This window comes from Oryctolagus cuniculus, chromosome 20, assembly GCF_964237555.1.
Source record: "Oryctolagus cuniculus chromosome 20, mOryCun1.1, whole genome shotgun sequence".
In the NCBI taxonomy this organism is placed as follows: Eukaryota; Metazoa; Chordata; class Mammalia; order Lagomorpha; family Leporidae; genus Oryctolagus; species Oryctolagus cuniculus.
In genome coordinates this window covers 48,589,841-48,610,986 of record NC_091451.1, presented here as the reverse complement: position 1 = coordinate 48,610,986, position 21,146 = coordinate 48,589,841, and the positions used below count along the sequence as shown (strand labels likewise).

At 48.0% G+C, this 21,146-nt stretch overlaps 1 pseudogene and 1 gene segment (V, D, J or C); both read left to right on the top strand.

Moving 5' to 3' along the window:
• The window catches only part of LOC103346896 (immunoglobulin heavy variable 3-23-like), a 504,788-nt gene that overhangs the window by 81,051 nt on the left and 402,591 nt on the right, over positions 1-21,146 (top strand).
• LOC127486851 (immunoglobulin heavy variable 3-23-like) lies at positions 6,265-6,902 on the top strand (annotated as a pseudogene).

Sequence of the window (21,146 nt, the reverse complement as noted above, 5' to 3'; positions counted from 1 at the left end):
GACTCAGTTCACTACAACCCACGACATGTTCCACAAATAAGCAGTACTGAGGACACCCGGTCTCCCAACACAAAGTGATGGAACGGAGGTAGAAATGTGAATGACAGTGAGTTGATCTGTGCCCATTTCTGCAACACACAGATTCCAATAGCACACAAACCCCACTAACATGCACAGTGTTCTGAGTTAATGAACAGTTTTAAAATAAGATAATGGATGAATAAGGAAACAAGACATAGTATCCTTAAATGAATCCACTTGCAGTCTTTCATCTATGTAAATATGGGCGGCAGGCATTAGGAAAAAATTGGCAAAGTCCCCACTAGGGACACTCGTGTTCCCATCAGAGTGCTTCTTGAGCCCAGCCACATGGATTCCCACACTTTTTCCTGATAACACATCGTGGTAAACTACAGATGACGCTATAGCGATAGAGCCCCTACAACCGACAAAGGAAACACAGACGCAGTTCTGGGGTCCAGGTTTTAGAAAGGCTAACTCCTAGATGTTGTAGGCATTTGCGGAGTTTGGGGCTGTCAATCCAAAGGCAGAAATCTCCCATTTTCATCTTTGCTGCCCATCACTACACTTGTGTTTCTCTCACCCCTTCTCTCTATCACTATTCCAATGTCTTTCATAAAGATGATATAGAGGTCAATAGATGATATGAAACAATTGTTATTTAAAAAATGAAGGACATGATATTGCTTACACTGGATATTAAGGGTATACACATATTAAAAGGAAACAAGGTCATTGCCTTCAACTGTTATAAAAAAGCAATAAAACATAAAAATTCATATGAACCAGATCCTATCATAGCCTACACCCACAGGACATGTACATCTGCCCTGGGCCCTGTCCTGTCTGAGACGTCTACTCCAGGGCTGGCTATATAGGAGCAGACATGCAAATAGGGCCTCCCTCTGCCCATGAAAATCAGCCCAGCCCTCACCCTGCAGCTCTGGCACAGGAGCTCCAGCCCCAGGACTCCCAGGTGTCCACTCAGTGATCGCACTCAACACAGACGCTCACCATGGAGACTGGGCTGCGCTGGCTTCTCCTGGTCGCTGTGCTCAAAGGTAACGATGGAGAACGCGGGCACTGAGTCTGGGAGAGGACGTGAGTGAGAGACACAGAGAGTGTGCGTGACAGTGTCCTGACCAGGACGTCTGTGTTTGCAGGTGTCCAGTGTCAGCAGCTGGAGCAGTCCGGAGGAGGAGCCGGAGGAGGCCTGGTCAAGCCTGGGGGATGCCTGGAACTCTGCTGCAAAGCCTCTGGATTCTCCCTCAGTAGCAGCTACTGGATATGCTGGGTCCGCCAGGCTCCAGGGAAGGGGCTGGAGTGGATCGGATGCATTTATGCTGGTAGTAGAGGTAGCACTTACTATGCGAGCTGGGTGAATGGCCGATTCACTCTCTCCAGAGACATCGACCAGAGCACAGGTTGCCTACAACTGAACAGTCTGACAGCCGCGGACATGGCCATGTATTACTGTGCGAGAGACACAGTGAGGGGCCCTAGGGCTGAACCCAGACACAAACCTCCGTGCAGGGGCGCGCGGCTCCACCAGGGGGCGCACAAGACGTACCGAGAGCACATTCTGGTCTTGAGCAGGTGCAGGAAGAGATGAAGCCCTGGTTTCCTGTCAGGGAATTGGGGTTTCCTCTCAGGTAGCCATTTTGAGGAATTAATTCTACTCTTGTTGTTCTGACCCTGCCGATGACTTCAGTGACGGTGATAAAGTTTGATGTGAAAGGAAGGAGTCCTTAATGAACAAATTCAGTTCATAAACAAGGACAGCAGTCACCAGGATCAGAGATCCTGGGAATCTGAGGACCCTGGTGATTCTTTTCCAACCTGACTCAGGACAGCGCCCTAGGGCAGTGCCGATTTTAGGACAATTTTAGTTTTCCCTTTAGAACCAGGGACAGTAGAGCTAGAGTTTCTGTTCTGGTAAACCTCAACTACCTAAGTCATCCCTCTCCTCCCATTAAAATGAGCATGTGTACTGAACTGAACCTACATTTTTTTTAATCTGTGGGTGATGCATATTTCTACAGATTGTGCCCACATCGCCATTTTCTTTTTATTCCTAAAACATTTAATTGTTCCTGTGTGAATGTCACAGCACTCAGGAATGTATTTGCTGCTCAGCTGTGTCTCAGGCTGGGCTTCTGCTGGCACCTGGGGAGCCCACAGGGACTTCCTCATCCTCTAGGTCCTGGGACCCTCCTGAGGGGCTCCCTGCCTGGACTCAGGAGGGAAATGCAGTGGACATCAGCAGTCAAGGTCATAACTGAATGGAAAGTGCTGGGTGTGCACTTCCAGCTGATCTGGTTTTGCTCCAGTGTCATGAGACCCCCTGCACCTGCTGTGATTCAGGGAGAGCAGAAAGTGCGACACACAGTGGCTGTGCACTCTGGAGCTGGATTCCACATCACGGGGAGCTGTGTCTGTGGCTCCAGCATGATGCCCAGTGTCCTTGGCTGGATCACAGCTGCAGGAAGAGCCAGTCCCAGAGACCATGTATCCAGAGTCCTTGCTCTTCTCTCCATGTCATGCTCACTGGCATCATCAATGCATTTGGAATCTTTCCTCAGTATTATATAGGGAAACACCCAAGCTGCATACAGAGTGCTAGATGGAGCCCATTTGCACGCTTTCCCACACTTGTACTTGCAATGCACCCTGGAAGACAGTAGATGATGGATCTGGTATGAGGCCCCATCACCAAGGTGGGAACACTGATGCAGTTCCATGTTCCTGGGTTCCAGCTGCCAAGCCTTGAGTACACTGCCTTTATTTATCATCTCCAAAAATGTTGGTTAACATGGCTAACACAACACCAGTATTCAGAGATCTGAATCTATGTGTTTGGTAAATAATACCTGAACATAGAGATATGAGGTACCATTATATGTGCTGACAAAATGAAGGTATATTGTGAGAAATAATGTTCTCAGATTTAGTGACATGTTCATCACTAAATGGACATTATTTTCATGATAGAGTGTCAGTTGTCTCCCGTTTTGGAATTCGGTAGACACAGTATTCTCTTAACTGCTGTTACCATGCTTTACAGTAGACCACACAACATGTGGATCCTGTCGGACTAAACATCTGTCCATGCTCCAGCATCATCTCTGTTTCTACCATGTTCAGACTTTGGTCTTTACCATTGTGCTTCCTGCCTCTGTGAGTTCATCCTTTTTATCCCACGTAGCTAGCATCACCTATTATTATCTTCTTGGCCTGGATGATTAGCAGTTAGTTAGTTAGTTAGCTAGCTAGCTAGTTAGAGTGTACTTATCCTGACACATTATCCTTGGACATTATTCTCCAGGATCTTACAAGTTTCCAAGATATCAGATTTTCCTTCTGTTTACTGCCATATAAATGTCCTGTTAAAATATAACTTTGTCCACTTGTCCCTTTATCCATTCCTTCTTCACTGTAAATTTCACTGGTTTATATGTGTGAACTCTTTTTTTTTTTTTGACAGGCAGAGTGGACAGTGAGAGAGAGAGAGAGAAAGGTCTTCCTTTGCCGTTGGTTCACGCTCCAATGGCCGCCGCAGCCAGCGCACTGCGGCTGGCGCACCACGCTCATCCGATGGCAGGAGCCAGGTGCTTATCCTGGTCTACCATGGGATGCAGGGCCCAAGTACTTGGGCCATCCTCCACTGCACTCCCTGACCACAGCAGAGGGCTGGCTTGGAAGGGGGCAACCGGGACAGAATCCGGTGCCCCGACCGGGACTAGAACCCGGTGTGCCGGCGGCGCAAGGCGGAGGATTAGCCTAGTGAGCCGCGGCGCCGGCTATGTGTGTGAACTCTTGCAAATGATTCTGCCTTAACTGAACATGGGACTGCAGATTTCATTCCCATAGTGACTGCGCATCTTGTGGACACCTCCCTGGGATTTCATATTCCTTCTACCCAGGAATGGTGTTTGAGGATCCTGTGATAATTCTGTTTCCCAGCCTCTGATGTTTTCCATGAAGGCTTTACTAACTTACTTGACTCCAGCCTTGTACCAGGTTATCATCTCTCTCTTCCTGCACAAGATTTGTCAGATCTGGTATGTCTGAAAATACTCAGTCTAACAGGAGGGATTGGATGTCTCATTGTTTCTCCAACATAAACATGAATGAAGATTCCATATTTAAAGCATTTTTACATGGTTGCCTTTATATATTTTCTTTAAAAAATTACAGATATAATTTTACATCTTGTCAAATTTGTATTTGGGTATTTGTCCAAAAAGACAGAGACAGAGACTGACAGACAGTGATCTACTGAATCCTGATAACTTCCCAGATGCCCATAAAAGCTGAGTTGGGTCAGACCATAGCCAGGTGCATGGAACTCAGTCCAGGTCTCACACATGGGATAAACTCAGACTTCTCGTACTGCCTCCCAGAGTGCACATTGACAGGAATCTGAAATTGGACCCAAACTAGGACACAACACTCAGCATCTTGATGCAGGAGCAGGAATCCCACATGCTAACTCCAGTGCTGCTCCTGTCACCACCTTGTCAGTCACTGCATTTAAACAATTAGTTTCTTCCCTTGGGATTCAGTGGCTTGAGTTCATTCAACATTTGGAAATAGGCTCCTAATCATATGTATAATTAATCTTTCATTTATTTTAAATGTCTATTTATTTTATTTGAAAGACTGTGTAATAGAGAGAGAGGAACACAAAAGGAGCTGAAGAGAGAATCTTCCACCACTGTTTTTTTTTTTTTTTCCTGAATGGCTGCAAAGGCTGGGGGTTGGCTGAGCCTGAAGCCAGGAGCCTGGAACTTCCCCGAGTTTCCCACAAGGCTGGAAGGCAACAAACACTTGGGTCATGGTAGACAGTGATCACCATTGCGCTTCCTCCCTCTGTGAGTTCAAGCTTGTGGACTGCATATATAACTAATGTCACATACTATGTGTCCACATGTACCGGGATTATTTCTGTTAGTATATTATGCTCCAGGCTGACCAATGATTTCGTAATGACAGAAAAACCCCTTTCTTAATACTGAATAATATTCCATATCCAAATGTGAAAGAATCCAGTCACTGTTCTATGCACACTTGCTTTATTGTAGACTGAACTATTGGGAACAAAGCTGCAACCTGAAGCCAGCACTGCGGGTGAATTGTGACACAGTGACTTCATACCCAGTGCTTGACCTGAACTCAGAGTTATGATTACTAGACACAGGGAAGAGGGGGGAAAAGAGGATGACTGCTACCAGGACACAAGGCACCACTCAAAGGGAGGAATAATTATGTAGACACCACAGTGGGCTGACTCAGTTCACTACAACCCATGATAGGTTCCACGAATAACTAGAACTGAGGCCTCCAGACCTCCCAACTCAGTGTGAAGGAAAGGAGGTGGAAATGTGAATTACATTCAGTTGATCTGTGCCCATTTCTACAACACACAGATTCCAATAGCACACTACACCCCACTACCATGTACAGTGTTCTGTGTTCAGGAACAGTTTTAAACTAAGGCAATGAATGAATAAGGGAACAAAACATAGTTAACCTTAAAAAATCCACTTGCAGTCCTTCATCTGTTTAAATATGGGTGGCAGGCATTAGGACAAAATTGGCTAAGTCCCCACTAGGGTCACCCATGTTCCCATGAGAGAACTGAATGAGCCCAGCCACACGGCTTCCCACACTTTTTTTCTGATAATGCATCATGGGAAACTGTAGATGATGCTAAGAGCAAATGAGCCCCTACCACGGACCTGGGAAATACAGACACAGTTTTGGGCTCCAGGTTTTAGAAAGGCTAAGTCCTAGATGTTGTAGGCACTTGGGATATTTGGGGCTGTCAACACAAAGGCAGAAATTTACCATTGTCATCTTTCTGTCCATCTATACATTTCGGTTTCTCTCCCACCTTCTCTCTCTGTCACTGTTCCAATGTCATTCAAATAGTTAATAATGATCTAATGGTTATTTGAAAAATGAATGACATGATATTGCTAACACTGGATATTAAATGTACACACATATTAAAATGAAGGAAGGTAATTAACTTCCACAGTTAATGAAAAATTTCACTTGATCTGAATCCAAATATAGATATCATACTATTCTCCCAGGACACCCACTTCTGCCCTGGGCCCTGTCCTGTGTGAGGCATCTGACCCCATGACTGGTTAAATAGCAGCAGCACATGCAAATAGGGCCTCCCTCTGCCCGGGAACCAGCCCAGCCCTCACCCTGCAACTCTGGCACAGGAGCTCCAGCCCCAGGACTCCCAGGTGTCCACTCAGTGATCGCACTCAACACAGACGCTCACCATGGAGACTGGGCTGCGCTGGCTTCTCCTGGTCGCTGTGCTCAAAGATAATGATGGAGAACGTGGGGCACTGAGTCTGGGAGAGGACGTGAGTGAGAGACACAGAGAGTGTGAGTGACAGTGTCCTGACCAGGACGTCTGTGTTTGCAGGTGTCCAGTGTCAGGAGCAGCTGGTGCAGTCCCGGGGAGGCCTGGTCCAGCCTGGGGGATCCCTGAAACTCTCTTGCAAAGCCTCTGGGTTCGACCTCAGTAGCTATGCAATGTGCTGGGTCCGCCAGGCTCCAGTGATGGGGCTGGAGTGGAATGGAGAAATTAATCCTAATGGTGGTAGCACATGGTATGCGAGCAGGGTAAATGGCCGATTCACCGTCTCCAGAAACAACGTCAAGAGCACGCTGGATCTGCAAATGAGCAGTCTGACAGCCGCGGACACGTCCCTCTATTACTGTGCAAGAGACACAGTGAGGACCCTAGGCTGAGCCCAGACACAAACCTCCCTGCAGGGGCGCGCGTCTCCACCAGGGGGCGCACAACACACACTGAGCAGACTCAACCTGCGCCCAGATGCAGTGGGAGGTGAATCCCTGGTCCTCCTGAGGAAATTGGGGTTTGTGGTCCTGTAACTATTTCTTATGTTCCAGTTCTGCATGGATGATTCTGTCCCTAACACCGATCACTGAGCAGAAGTTTTGGTATCACGGGAAGACGTCACATGAAGAAAATGGAGTCGTTTTAAAGGAATGAATGACATCTCTGGGGTCCCCAGCATCTGAGACCTGAAGGAGCTCTGGGCACACGGGGAGGCTTTTCCAGCCCGAGTCACGGAAGAGCTCTCCATGGTATTCTCTGATGACGTCATCTGGGACCCTGCTGAGAGCCCAGGGGCAGTGTAGAGCCGGTCAGGGGCTATGAATGCTGCAGTGTTTCACATCCATGCCCTCCCCTCCTGCACAGCTGGGCCCTGAGGGGTGAGATGACCCCGTGGTCCTGGTCCTGGGGCTCCCGTGTGCATTCTCTACAGCTGTGCCCTCGTCTCCCTTTCACTTCTTCACCCTGAACTTACAGGTTGAGGTCCACGTGGTCCAAAACCCAGGTCAGGGATTAACCTGCAGCTCAGGGGTGGCTCAGGCTGTGGCTCCGAGAAATCCTGCTTGCACTTCCTCACTCACGTCTGCTGGGATCCCGGACCTGCTCTCATTTGCAAGCAGAGGTGGCCGTTGGTAGTGCAAGGGGTCAGACTCATGGAAAACACTGGGTGTGGAGAGGTTTTGTTCCCCACACTCTGCTGGCCTTGTCTCCATCTCAGGGAGACCAGCAGGTGGGACAGCCCAGTGAAGTCTGCACTAGAGTCCAGGTATTTCTGGACTGTGTCCCTGTGAGCCCACCAATGATCCAACCCTGGAGCTGCATCCCTGCTGCATCTTGAAGGGCCTGCCCCAGAGACTGTGTGTCCAGAGACCCCGACTCCTTCCTCCAGGGACTGCCCGCACTTGTTCTCAGCCATGCTCCTCCTTCTGTGGAAGCAAAATTGTCCTTCAACTCTCAACTTTATCATCATCAGGAATGAACAAATTTTCTGCTCTTCACCAGGATAACTGCATCAACCCCATGTGTTTACAAAATGTCTCCTGCAAAAATGCAATTGTTCTCTCATGTAGGATTCTTACAGAAACTGAAGCAAAATTCACTCAGCTGATGTAGAAATGATTAATTCTGAGTGGTTCTGTCTAAATCTGGAGACAAAGGAGAGTCTCTGTTTCAGGTGGGAACAGATGAATGGCTAGTATGTGGCTATGCACCTGGTTTTTTTTCCCATGTTGGTTCCATAATGTAGTACCCCAGAGGGGAGGTGTGTGGAGCTCAAAGCTGTAGAGGCTTACGTCCAGGATCAGACAGTGAGAATGTTGTGCCATCAGGCATCCTAATATTGTGAATATCATACAGTTCAGGCATCCTAATATTGGGAACAGGGATGGGAGGGACCCCATCCCCACACAGGACATCAGATGAGATCAGGGCTCACTGTAGCAGCACTGTGCTCTATGCAGAACCTGAGGATCCAAGAGATCTACTGTGATCTCCTCCATAGCAGATTCCCCAGAAATGAACAAATCCCACTAGGCCTCACTCGCAGAGCTCCCCTACTTCTCCCACGGTCACCCTGGAATCACTCCAAAACACACACCTTTGAGGACACACTCTGCCACAGGCAGAGGAGGGAGGTTTCCTTCCACACGCATTGTAGGCCTGATGACACAGAACCTGTTGTTCAGGATGAAGCCAGTAAAACAGGTATTTTGAGACTTTAGAAGACTCAGGGCCAGTTTTAAACACAGCTCATGCAGACAGTCCTTTTGTTCCTTTGGGATACAGGCTACTGATCATACATTCTATATGAAAATAGTTACTTCCATGTGTGTGTAGGCTGCTCACTTCTCATTGGTCCACTTGCAGTAGAGAAGCTCTGTAGTTTATGCAGCATCATCTGAAAAGGTTTTCTTACGTTGCCTGAACTCTGGAGATCTAAAAGGGAAATCATGGACAGACCACTATCAGGGAGATTCTGCCCTATATTTCCTTCTAGTAGTTGTACAATGGACTTTGCATCTGATGTCAGATCCTGGTTATTCCATGAGTTTCATGTAAACATACAGACCGTGCACCCCCTGCCAGTGCTGTTACATTGGGGCCATGCTCAGCAATGATGCTGTGAGGACAAACCACATCCACCCTCACAGGCTGCTCCCAGCATTCCGTGTGGTCCCGTTCAGGGCACTGGAGACCTCAGCTTCCTCCATGAGGCCCTGACATTGAATCTACTCATGGTGGGAGTCGACACTAGATGCACTCCCAAGAGACGATGTCATTCCACGTCTCCCAGGCACCTGTGCTAGTTTTACTCAGTGGTGGTCAGTGTGGGGATTGCCGGGGACAAGGACACCTGATCAGACCTCCTGACTCAGTGTTCTCCTGCAGGCAGTGGGGCCCCAGCTGTGTGGCCCTTCCACCTGTCCTTACCCTCCTGCAGAGGAAGATCCCACCCCTCCACCATGTCCTCTCCCTCCTGCTGCTGGACCCTGTCCACGACTGTCACTTCCCACTTGCCATGGTTCTCTTCCCCAGTCCTCAGCTTTGGGGGTGGAGCCATCCCCTGAAGATGCAGACTTCTGTGTCTTGGGGGATCAGTGCTGGCACAGTGTCTGGGGTGGACTCTGCTCACGAACATTTTCTACAGGATCCCACCAGGACATTGGTCATGATGGTTTCCTCCTGCAGGTGAATCACTTTCCTACTCAGTGGACACAGAGAAGCATGGTCTGGGGTATTGAGACTGAGGATGCTGTTCCTGCAGAGCCGTGAGCAGAGCCAGCACTGCTTGGTGTGCATGTGTGGTCTCTCCAACTGAGCAGCTGAAGGCTGCATGTTAGGTGGGACTTACCCTCCATACTTGATGCACAGAGCCTCCCATCATGCATGTAGGGACCTCACCACCCAGTGATCCCATTGAGAAGGGCTTTAGGGAGGGGACAAGGCCATGAGAGTTGCTGCCTGCATTGAAGGGAATAGAACCTTAGAGAGACCCTCCCATACATTTGTGGTTCCTGGGGCTGCAGGAACAGGAATCTGGTATTGGGTGCCAGAGTCACATGTAAGACCCTTGCACTCCCTTGGGGGAGGTGCATATCTTAAACAATGCAACTTTCATTTTATTATTTACCTTATATCCATGAAATTTGATAACAGAGTTAAGATTAATGTGCTGCACATTTTCCAAAATATAATGTACTTACTCTAATTTGTTTCAATTTTACTATTATCAGATTTTCAGATATTTTGGTTAAAAACTAATAAACCATCATTCACCTGTGCCCTACAGGATCTGCAAACTCAGGGCCTTCGACTTCTGCCCCTGGAAACCTACATGATGCTCAGCGCTGACTGGATGAAATCTGTTTTGAAGGAGCCCAAATGGGCTCAGGCCTCTATGTGACTGGAGGAGGTGGGCCAGGACAGGGTGACACAGGGGCAGTGGACAGCACCGTGGAATGTGATATTTGTTCTTGGCATAGTTGTGATGAGGAGTGAGAGAGGCACAGGTGAGGCGCATCACACTCACCACACACTTTCAACATGTGGGGCTGCCTCTGTATCTATCACAACTCGACAGCATTGGGAAGCAAATTGCCCAGCAGAGAAAGTGTGAAGAACAGACAGACAGACACCAGCACGTGGAACAGCACACTCAGATGCACCTGCATGAAACCTGGTCCCCTGTACATCTCTCTGTCAAAAACAGAATCCAGCCAAAGTGCTCCATGTTCATGAGCTAACTGTTGTGAATGAGGTCACTGTAGTTGGAGATGGGACTGCAAATGTCTAGACATGGTGCCCTCAGATCGCTTGGACACATCCCTCAGACTTCATATTCCCTGTAAGCAACAGCAGGATTTGGCATTTTTTAAAAAAGATTTATTTTATTTACTATATTTATTTCAGTGACAGAGTTACAGAGAGGTAGAGACACACAGAGAGAGGTCTTCCATCCGCTGGTTCACTCCCCAGTTGGCCACAATGTCCAAAAATGTTCTGATCCAAAGGCAAGGGCCAGGAGCTTCTTGGGGTCTCCCACATAAGTGCAGGGGCCCAAAGACTTCTACTGCTTCCCAGGCCATAGCAGAGAGCTGGATGGGAAGAGGAGCAGCCAGGACTAGACCGGCGCTCATTTGAGATGCCGGCGCTTCAGGCCAGGGCTTTCACCCAATGTGCCACACACCAGCTAAAGTATGAGATTGGTGAACTTTTGGGGTGGGAGTTCACGGACTGGCACTTTTTTGTCCATAACTGATATTTCATTGGTGTTAATATCCAGCACACAGGTGTTTTGATGTGTACTCAATTCTTAACACACACATGAAAACCTAAAAAGCCATGAATAGCTTATTTTGAAAAAAAAAGTTATTTCAATGACATTCGACTTCAAATTTGGAAGAAACACATTCATGGGCCAGTATCTTCAAAGATTGCTCTTACATAAATCCCACCCAGTCACAATTTAACATCATATACATGAAAAACTCCCTATTTCAACCTTTCATAGCACATTAACAAAATCATTAGGAAAACTGGACAACCACAACTGATGATGGCTGTTAGGTGGATTGGAAAGTCCTGTGTGAGGAACAGAGGTGTAGAGTGTGGAGGTGACTCCTACCAGACTAGAGCCCCTGGACACAGCACAGCCTGTCTGTGATTCCTTCAGTAACTGTGCACGTGTTCAAGGGAGGTATCACTCATGCCAGTATCACATTTCTGTGCTTGTGCAGACACAACACAGGGGCAGGCACTGTTGTGCAGTGAGCTGAGCCCTTGTTGGGAGCCCACACCCTGTGTTGGAGTGATGGCTCAAGAACCAGCCTCTCCACCTCAGGCCCTCCTTCCTGCTTTTGAAAAAGTAAAGGTGGGGCCAGTGCTGGGGCATAGTATGTTACAGACCAAATCTGCAGTACTGGCATTCCACATGTGCACCGGTTCAAGTCCCAGCTGCTCTACTTCCAATAGAGCTCACTGCTACAGCCAGAGAAAGCAGTAGAAGACAGCCCAAGTCCTTGGTTCCTTGTACCTGCATGGGAATCTGGAAGAAGATCCTGGCTCCTGGCTTCCAAGCCGCTAAGCTCTAGCTGTTGCGACTAATTGGAAGGTGAACCAGAGGGTAGACGATTGCGCTCACTCTCTCTCTCTCTCTCTCTCTCTCTCTGCCTCTAGTTCTCTGTGTGTGTGTAACTTTGACTTTCAAATAAATAAATAAATGTTCAAAATATAAATTAAGGGCCCGAGCCAGGGCTCACTTGGCTAATCCTCTGCCTTAAGTGCCGGCATCCCATACGGGTGCTAAGTTCTAGTCCCAGTTGCTCCTCTTCCAGTCCAGCTCTCTGCTATGGCCCAGGAGGGCAGTGAGGGATGGCCCAAGTGCTTAGGCCCCTACACCCGCATGGGAGACCAGGAAGAAGCACTTGGCTCCTCGCTTTGGATCAGAACAGCTCTGGCTGTAGCTGCCATTTGGGGAGGGAACCAGTGGAAGGAAGACCTTTCTCTCTGTGTCTCTCTCACTGTCTATAACTCTATAAAACTGCCATATATATATATTTATAAAAAGGTGAACGAAATGCTTTTATGCCCATAATTTCACAACAAACTTCACGTCCCATGGAATTAATAAGCTACTTAAGACGCCAGACACCCACGTCTGCCCTGGGCCCTGTCCTGTCTGAGGCGTCTGACACCATGCCTGATATATAGCAGCAGCACATGCAGATAGGGCCTCCCTCTGCCCATGAAAAGCTGCCCAGCCCTCACCCTGCAGCTCTGGCACAGGAGCTCCAGCCCCAGGACTCCCAGGTGTCCACTCAGTGAGCGCACTCAACACAGACGCTCACCATGGAGACTGGGCTGCGCTGGCTTCTCCTGGTCACTGTGCTCAAAGGTAATGATGGAGAACGCGGGGCACTGAGTCTGGGAGATGACGTGAGTGAGAGACACAGAGAGGGTGAGTGACAGTGTGCTGACCAGGACGTCTGTGTTTGCAGGTGTCCAGTGTCAGGAGCAGCTGGAGGAGTCCAGGGGAGGCCTGGTCCAGGCTGGGGGATCCCTGAAACTCTCCTGCAAAGTCTCTGGGTTAGACTTCAGTAGCTACAGCATGAGCTGGGTCCACCAGGCTCCAGGGAAGGTCCCGGAGTGGATCGCATATGTTTATCCTGGTAGTGGTGGCAGGGCCGATTCACAATCTCCAGCGACAACGCCCAGAACACGGTGTCTCAGCAGATGAACCATCTTACATAGGATGACACGGCCACCTATTACTGTGTGGGAGACACAGTGAGGGGCTCTCAGGCTGAACCCAGACACAAACATCCTTGAGGGGCACATTGCTCCACCGGGGGGCACACAAGACGCACTGAGCACAGATTCTGGTCATGAGCAGGTGCAGAGAAACCAAGCCCTGGTTCCCTGTCAGGGAATTGGGGTTTCCGCTCTTGTAACAGTTTTGAGAGAAGAATTCTACTTTTATGACTCTGTCCCTGCCACTGACTTCACTGACCTGGAGATGTCTGATATGACAGGAAGAAGTCCTATATGAACAGTTTCATGTTCGTGAACGATGACAGGGGTCACCAGGATCAGACATGTGGGACTATCTGAGGACCTTGTGAGTGTTGTCCAGTCTGACACAGGATGTGTTCTCAAGGCCCAGCCGGCTTTAGGGCAATTTTAGTTTTCCCTTCAAACCCAGAGAGAGTCAAGCCAGAGACTTGTTTTTTTTTTTAACTTCAATTATTTCAGTCATTCCTCTTCCTATCAAAATGAGCATGTAAGCAAATAGCACCAGCAGTCTTATTTTAAGCTGTTGTTGTTCCACATTCACTTTCTAAAGACTTACGCCCAAATTCCTTTTTACCTTTAATCCTAAAACCATTTGAGGTCCCTAAGGTGAACGTCACAGCATTCAGGAATGTACTTGCAGCTCAGCTGTGTCTCAGGCTGAGCTTCTGCAGGCACCTGGGAAGCCTACAGGGACTTCCTCATCCTCTAGGTCCTGGGACACTCCTGGGGGGGCTCCCTGCCAGAACTCAGGAGGAAAATGCACTGGACATCAGCAGTCAAGGACATCACTGAATGGAAAGCACTGGGTGTGCACTTCCAGCTGATCTGGTTTTGCTCCAGTGTCGTGAGACCCCCTGCACCTGCTGTGGTTCAGGGAGAGCAGAAAGTGGGACACACAGTGGCTGTGCACTCTGGGGCTGGAGTCCACATCACAGGGAGCTGTGTCTGTGACTCCAGCATGATGCCCAGTGTCCTGAGGCTGAATCACAGCTGCAGGAAGAGTCAGTCCCAGAGACCATGTGTCCAGAGTCCCTGCTCTTCACTCCATGTCTATGCTGACTGGGGTCATCAATGCATTTGGAGTCTTTCATTAATATTACAGAGGGAGACACCCATGCTGCATATCAGAGTGCTGGATGGAGCCCATTTGCACGCTTTCCCAGACTAGTAACTGACAGTGCACCCTGGAAGACAGTAGATGATGGATGTGTTATGAGGTCCCATCACCAAGGTGGGAACACTGATGCAGTTCCATGCTCCTGGGTTCCAGCTGCCAAGCCTTGAGTACACTGCCTTTATTTATCATCTCCATAAACATTGACAAACACAACACCAATATTCAGAGTGTTGAATCTTCATTTTCGATCATTTTTGATCATAAATGTTTGATAAATAACACATGAAGACAGACTTATGAGGTACAAGAATATGTGTTGAAAAATGAATGTATCAAATTGAGTGGAGTTATGAAGTCAGACTTACTGACATGCTCATCAGAAAACCACATGTTTCCATGGTAGAATGCCAGTTGTCTCCTGTTTTGGAATTCTGTAGACACAATATTCCCTTCACTGCTGTGACCATGCTGTACAGTAGATCCTCAAAGTGTGGATCCTGTGGGACTGGAACTCTGATCCTACTACAGTGTCTCCTCTTCTCCTCCTCCCTTGCTCAGATGTTGGTCTTCACCATCGTACTTCCTGCCTCTGTGACTTCATCCTTTTATCCCATGTATCCAGCATCACGTATTATTTGTCTTCTTGTCCTGCATGGTTAGAAGAGTGTACTTACCCTGACACATTATCCTTGGACATTATTCTCCAGGATCATCCGAGTTGTCCAAAGTACAGAATTTCCTCATCTTTACTGCCATATAAACTTCCTGTTAAATATAATTTTGTCCATTTGTTCCATTGTTGATTCTTTCTTCATGAATATTTCACTGGATTGTATGTGTGAACTCTTGTGAAATCTGCTGCATTAGTTGAACATGGAAGAGCAGAGGTGTTTGCCACATTGATTGCGGTTCCCCTGGACACCTCCCTGGGATTTCATATTCCTTCTACCCAGAAATGGTGTTCGAAGATCTTGTGAAAATTCTATTTCTCAGTTTTTGATGATTTTCCATAATAGATTTACTTGTTTACCTGACTCCGATCTTGTACCAGAGTTATTGTCTCTAGCTTCCTCCACATGGATTGTCAGCTCTGAATTGTAGGATAATACTCATTCTAACAGGAAGGATGGGGTGTCTCATTGTGCATCTAATATGGACATGCGTGATGGTCCCAGATATTTTATATGTTGCCTTTATATCTTTTTTAAACATTTAGGGATATTATTTCACTTATTTAGATATTTGCATTTACAAAGAGACTGAGAAAGACAGTGATTTTCTAACTCCTGTGTCACTTCCCAGATGTCTACAAAAGCTTCAGCTGGGTCAGGTGACAGCCAGGTGCTTGGAATTCTTTCCAGGTGTCCACAATGCAGTACTTGGAATTTCACTACGGCCTCCCAGAGGGGCTTAGGCAGGAATCTGACACTGGAACCAAACAAGGACACAGCACTCAGCATCCTGACACGGGAGTCAGTAATCCCTCAGGCTCACTCCAGTGCTGCTCCTGTCACCACATTATCATCACTGCATGTACACAATTGATTTCTTCCCTTGGGATTCAGTTGTCTGTGTTCATTCAATGTAAGGATCTAGGCTAGTAATTATATGTATAATTAGTCTTTCATTTATTTTATTTGAAAAGCATTGTTATGAGCAAGAGGAAGAGACCAACAGATGGAGAGAGAATCTTCCATCCACTGGTTTCTTTCCTGAATGACTCTAAAGGCTGGGGGTTGGCTGAGCCTAAAGCCAGTGCATGGAACTTCCCCCAGTTTCCCACAGAGGTGGGAGGGGACAAACACTTGGGTCATGGTAGACAGTGATCTCCATTGCACTGCCTGCCTCTGTGAGTTCAAGCTTCTTGATTTCATATATAATTACTTTGACATATGATGTGTCTACATGTACCGGGATTATTTCTGTTATGATATTATGCTCCAGGCTGACCCACGATTTCCTAATGACAGAACAACCTCCTTCTTAATACTGAATAACATCCTTGACCAAATGCGAAATAATCCATTCACTGTTTCATGTACACTTGTGCAGGGTCTCATTTCACCCATACAAGGACGGACTGGGCCCAAGGAAAGGTTAGTGTTCTGCTCGCCCTTTTCCCAGCCTCGCGATCCTGGGTACAATCAGATGCAGTGGGGAGTCAAGTCAAGCAAGAACTCGTTTATTGTGCTTGTAACAAAGCCTTTTAAAACACAAAATTGCAGAGTCATTGGGGCAGGACATAAGGACCAACCAATCACTTAAAAGATCATTTTACAGGGTCTTTGTTCTGTTAAACCTCACCTACTTAAGTCATCCCTCTCCTCCCGTCAAAACGAGCATGTGTACCAAACTGAACCTACAGTTTTTTAAATCTGTGGGTGATCCAGACTCACTTTTTACAGATTGTTCCCACAACTCCATTTTCCCTTTAATCCTGGAACAGTCTGTGGTCCTTGTGTGAACGTCACAGCACTCAGGAATGTACTGCAGCTCAGCTGTGTCTCAGGCTGAGCTTCTGCAGGCACCTGGGGAGCCTACAGGGACTTCCTCCTTCTCTAGGTCCTGGGACACTCCTGTGGGCTCCTACATGAATTCAGGAGGGAAATACAATGGACATCCGCAGTCAAGGTCATAACTGAATGGAAAGTGTTGGGTGTGCCCTTCGAACTGATCTGGTTCTGCTCCAGTGTCGTGGAGCCCCTGCACCTGCTGTGGTTCAGGGAGAGCAGAAAGTGAGACACACAGTGGCTGTGCACTCTGGGGCTGGAGTCCACATGACGGGGAGCTGTGTCTGTGGGCCCAACATGATAACCAGTGTCCTGAGGCTGGATCACCACTGCAGGAAGAGCCAGTCCCAGAGTCCATTTTTCCAGAGTCCCAGCTCTCCACTCCATGGCTGTGCTGATCGGCGTCATCAATCCACTTTTAGTCTTTCCTCTATTTAGAGAGGCAAACACCCAGCCTGCATAAGAGTTCTTGACAAATTCCATTTACACGCTTTCCCACACTTGTATCTGACAATGCACCCCGGAAGACAGTCGATGGTGGATGTGTTATGAGGCCTCGTCTCCAAGGTGGGAACATTGATGCAGTTCCATGCTCCTGGGTTCCAGCTTCCAAGCCTGAGTACACTGCCTTTATTTATCATCTCCATAAACATTGGCAAACACAACACGAGTATTCAGATAACTGAATCTGCAACTGGCCATTTTTGTCATTTTCCCTTCATAAATGTTTGATAAATAATATCTGAACATAAACATATGATATACAATGTTATGTGTTGATAAAATTAACATATCACATTGATAAAAAATTGATTGGAAATATGAAGTCAGAGTTATTGACATGCTCATCACAAAACCCACATGTTTCCATGGTAGAATGTCAATTTTCTCCTGTTTTGGAATTCCATAGACACAATATTCTCTCTCTTTTATTTTTAAAGACTTATTTTATTCTTGAAGGACAGAGTTACAGAAAGAGGTAGAGACAGAGAGAGAGTTCTTCCATCTGCTGGTTCACTCCCCAGATTGCCGTAAGTGTCTGAGCTGCACCCATCTGAAGCCAGGAGCCAAGAGCTTCTTCCGGGTCCCACACATGGGTACAGGGCCCCAAGCACTTCGTCCTCTTCTACTGCTTTCCCGGGCCATAGCAGAGAGCTGGATTGGAAGAGGACCAGCCAGGACTAGAACTGGCACCCACATGGGATGCCGGCACTTCAGGCCAGTGCTTTAATCCACTGCACCACATCGCTGATCCCACAGTATTCCCTTAACTGCAGTCACCATGCAGTACAGTGGATTACTCAACGTGTGGATCCTGTCGTAGTGAAGCTCGGACCTTGCTCCAGTGTCTCTTCTGTTCCTCCCATACTCAGACTTTTGTCTTCAGCATTGTACTTCTGCCTCTGTGAGTTCATCCTTTTATCCCACATAACTAGCATCACATATTATTTGTCTTCTTGGCCTGGATGGTTAGCAGAGTATACTTATCCTGACACATTATCCTTGGACATTATACTCCAGGATCATCCAAGTTGTAAAAATAACAGAATTCCCTCCACTTTACTGCCATATAAACTCCCTTTTGATTTATAATTTTTTTCCATTGGTTCCATTATCCATTCTTGCTTCCATGAAGATTTCACTGGATTATATGTGTGGACTCTTGATAATGGCGTGTGGGGAGCAACTCGGACTAGACTAAGTTACAGAAATTAAGACTTATTCTATGCATCTGCTCTCCCACAATATGGCGCTGAGAAGGGAGTAAACAGCTTCTAGACAGCTGCTTCTTGCCAATTTGATTGACTGAGCTGCAGGAGCTGATCCTGCTCCTGTTTGGAGGAGAGCAGCGTACTCGGCATGTGGGTAGCAGAGTTGGGATTGGTGGAAGAGAACTATAAAGGAGAAGAGAGACAACATGCACCAGGAACATCTAAGGGGATCATCCGGATAACAGCTGAGCAGCCCTCGAGAGAGCCAGCCGGTGGTGTGCCACTCCACCATGGAAGTGGGGAAAGTGGCAGGGGGCGCCACCCTTCCACAGAGGTGGAAGGATCGGCAGCCAACCCGGGAAGAACCAGCAGCAAACCCGGGAAGGGCCGAGCAGACAAAAGAACAGTGCAGGGTCTAGTGTCGTTCCTCCACGAAGAGGGGGAGTGACATAATGTTGCCGTGACTCGGATAGGAAGCCTAGGCGACATAATGGTGCCTTGACTCAGATAGGAAACCTAGGAGGGAAGAAGCAGGAAAAAGTGGGAAAATACTGGAGAGAGATTAGAGAGAGCCTAGGGAAAAGCCGGATGGAAAAAGTGACAGAAGAAGTTAGGATTGAAAGCGAAAGTGAAAGCTAGAAGAAACTTAGACTCGGATACAGACTGTGGGGAGAAGCCAGGAGAAATGAGAGGGGAATATTGTTGGAAGAAAAGTTAGGAAACATACCGGGTAGAGAAAAATATGTTAGGGAGGATGAAGCCGCGGGGGCAGGCCGAAGCAGAGACGTAAGCTAGGTGGGATTTGTCAAGTCAGCCCAGGGAGCAAAAGGCGAAAAACTAAAACCAGAAGTGGAGATATAAGCTAGGTTGGATTTCGTCAGGTTAGCCCGGGGAACTTAGACTGAAAACCGAGAAGCGGAAACGTGAGCTAGGCCCTGATTCGCGGAAGCCGCTGCGTGCAGAGAAAGCACGCGGGGCACAAGCGGAAAGAGCGCACAGGGCGCGAGTAGATAGGAAGTGCGGGGCTGGCGCAGAGGCAGTGGTGCGGGCGCGAAGGGCACGGAGACCGTGGAGCGTGTGCGAAGCCGGGAAGCTGCAGAGATGAGAGAGGCGTGGGCTGAAGCCGCACAGAGCCAGGAAGCCACCACGGGGCGAGGCGCCAAGAAGCCACCTTGGGGTGGGCACCGGAAAGCACAGGGATAAGAGAAACAGAAGTATAGAAGTAAAATGAGAGAAATAGGAATGCTGGCAGATAGAAGTAAAATAGGAGAGATAGGAATGCCCGGAGACAGAGAAATAGAGAAAAATAAGGCCTCCCCACAACATGGCAATGAGAGGGCTCGGGTTCTGTCTGCCTGATTAGTGAGGCGGTGAGCACCGGCGGGCAGCTAGCAGCTTATGCGCCACAGGTCACCGAAGACAGGCACGTTATCAACACCAATAAGTCTCCCCACAACACGGCAATGAGAGGGCTTGGATTCAGTCTGCCTGAATAGGCAATAAGCACTTGCAGGCAGCTCGAGCAGAGCGTGCACTGCAGGGCACCGAACACAGGCACGCATCAGTGCCTAAAAACCTCCTCACAACATGGAGAAGAGAGGACCCGGACTTGGTTTGCTGATTGGTAGGGCTTGTAAGCACCTGTGGGCAACTCTAGCAAGCAGAGCAGAGTGTGTGCCGTGGGGCACCGAAGACAGGCATGTATCAACGCCAAAAAATAAAAAGAAAGGGGGATCTGTGGGGAGCAACTCAGACTAGACTAAGTAACTGGAATTAAGACTTATTCTATGCATCTGCTCTCCCACAATATGGCGCTGGGAGAGGAGTAAACAATTTCTACACAGCTGCCTCCAGTTTGACCAATAACCTGCAGGAGCTGATCCTGCTCCTGATTGCAGGAGAGCAGCGTACTCGGTGTGTGGGTAGCAGAGTTGGGATTGGTGGAAGAGGACTATAAAGGAGAAGAGAGACAACATGCACCAGGAACATCTAAGGGGATCATCCGGATAACAGCTGAGCAGCCCTCGAGAGAGCCGGCCGGCGGTGTGCCACTCCCCCACGGAAGTAGGGAAAGTGGCAGGGGGCACCGCCCTTCCACAGAGGTGGGAGGATCGGCAGCCAACCCGGGAAGAACCAGCAGCAAACCCGGGAAGGGCCGAGCAGACAAAGAACAACACAGGGTCTAGTGTCCTTCCTCCGTGAAGAGGGGGAGCGACAATGGCGCTTCTTAACTGACAGGGAACTGCAGATGTGTTTCCCACAGTGGCTGCAGATCCTGTGGACACACCCCTGGGAAACCATATTCCTTCTACCCACACGTGGTGTTTGAGGATCCTGTGATAATCCTATTTCTCAGTTTTTGAAGATTTTCCATAATGGTTTTACTAATTTACCTGACTCAAGCCTTGTACCAGTGTTGTCATTTCTTGCTTCCTCCCAAAGAATTGTCAGCTCTGGCTTGTCTGATAATTCTCATACTAACAGGAGGGATGGGATATCTTATTGTGCTTCTAACATATACATGCATGGTGATCCCAGATTTGTAGCATTTGCATGTTTACTTTCATATCTTCTTTTAAACATTTATATTATTATATCACTTATTT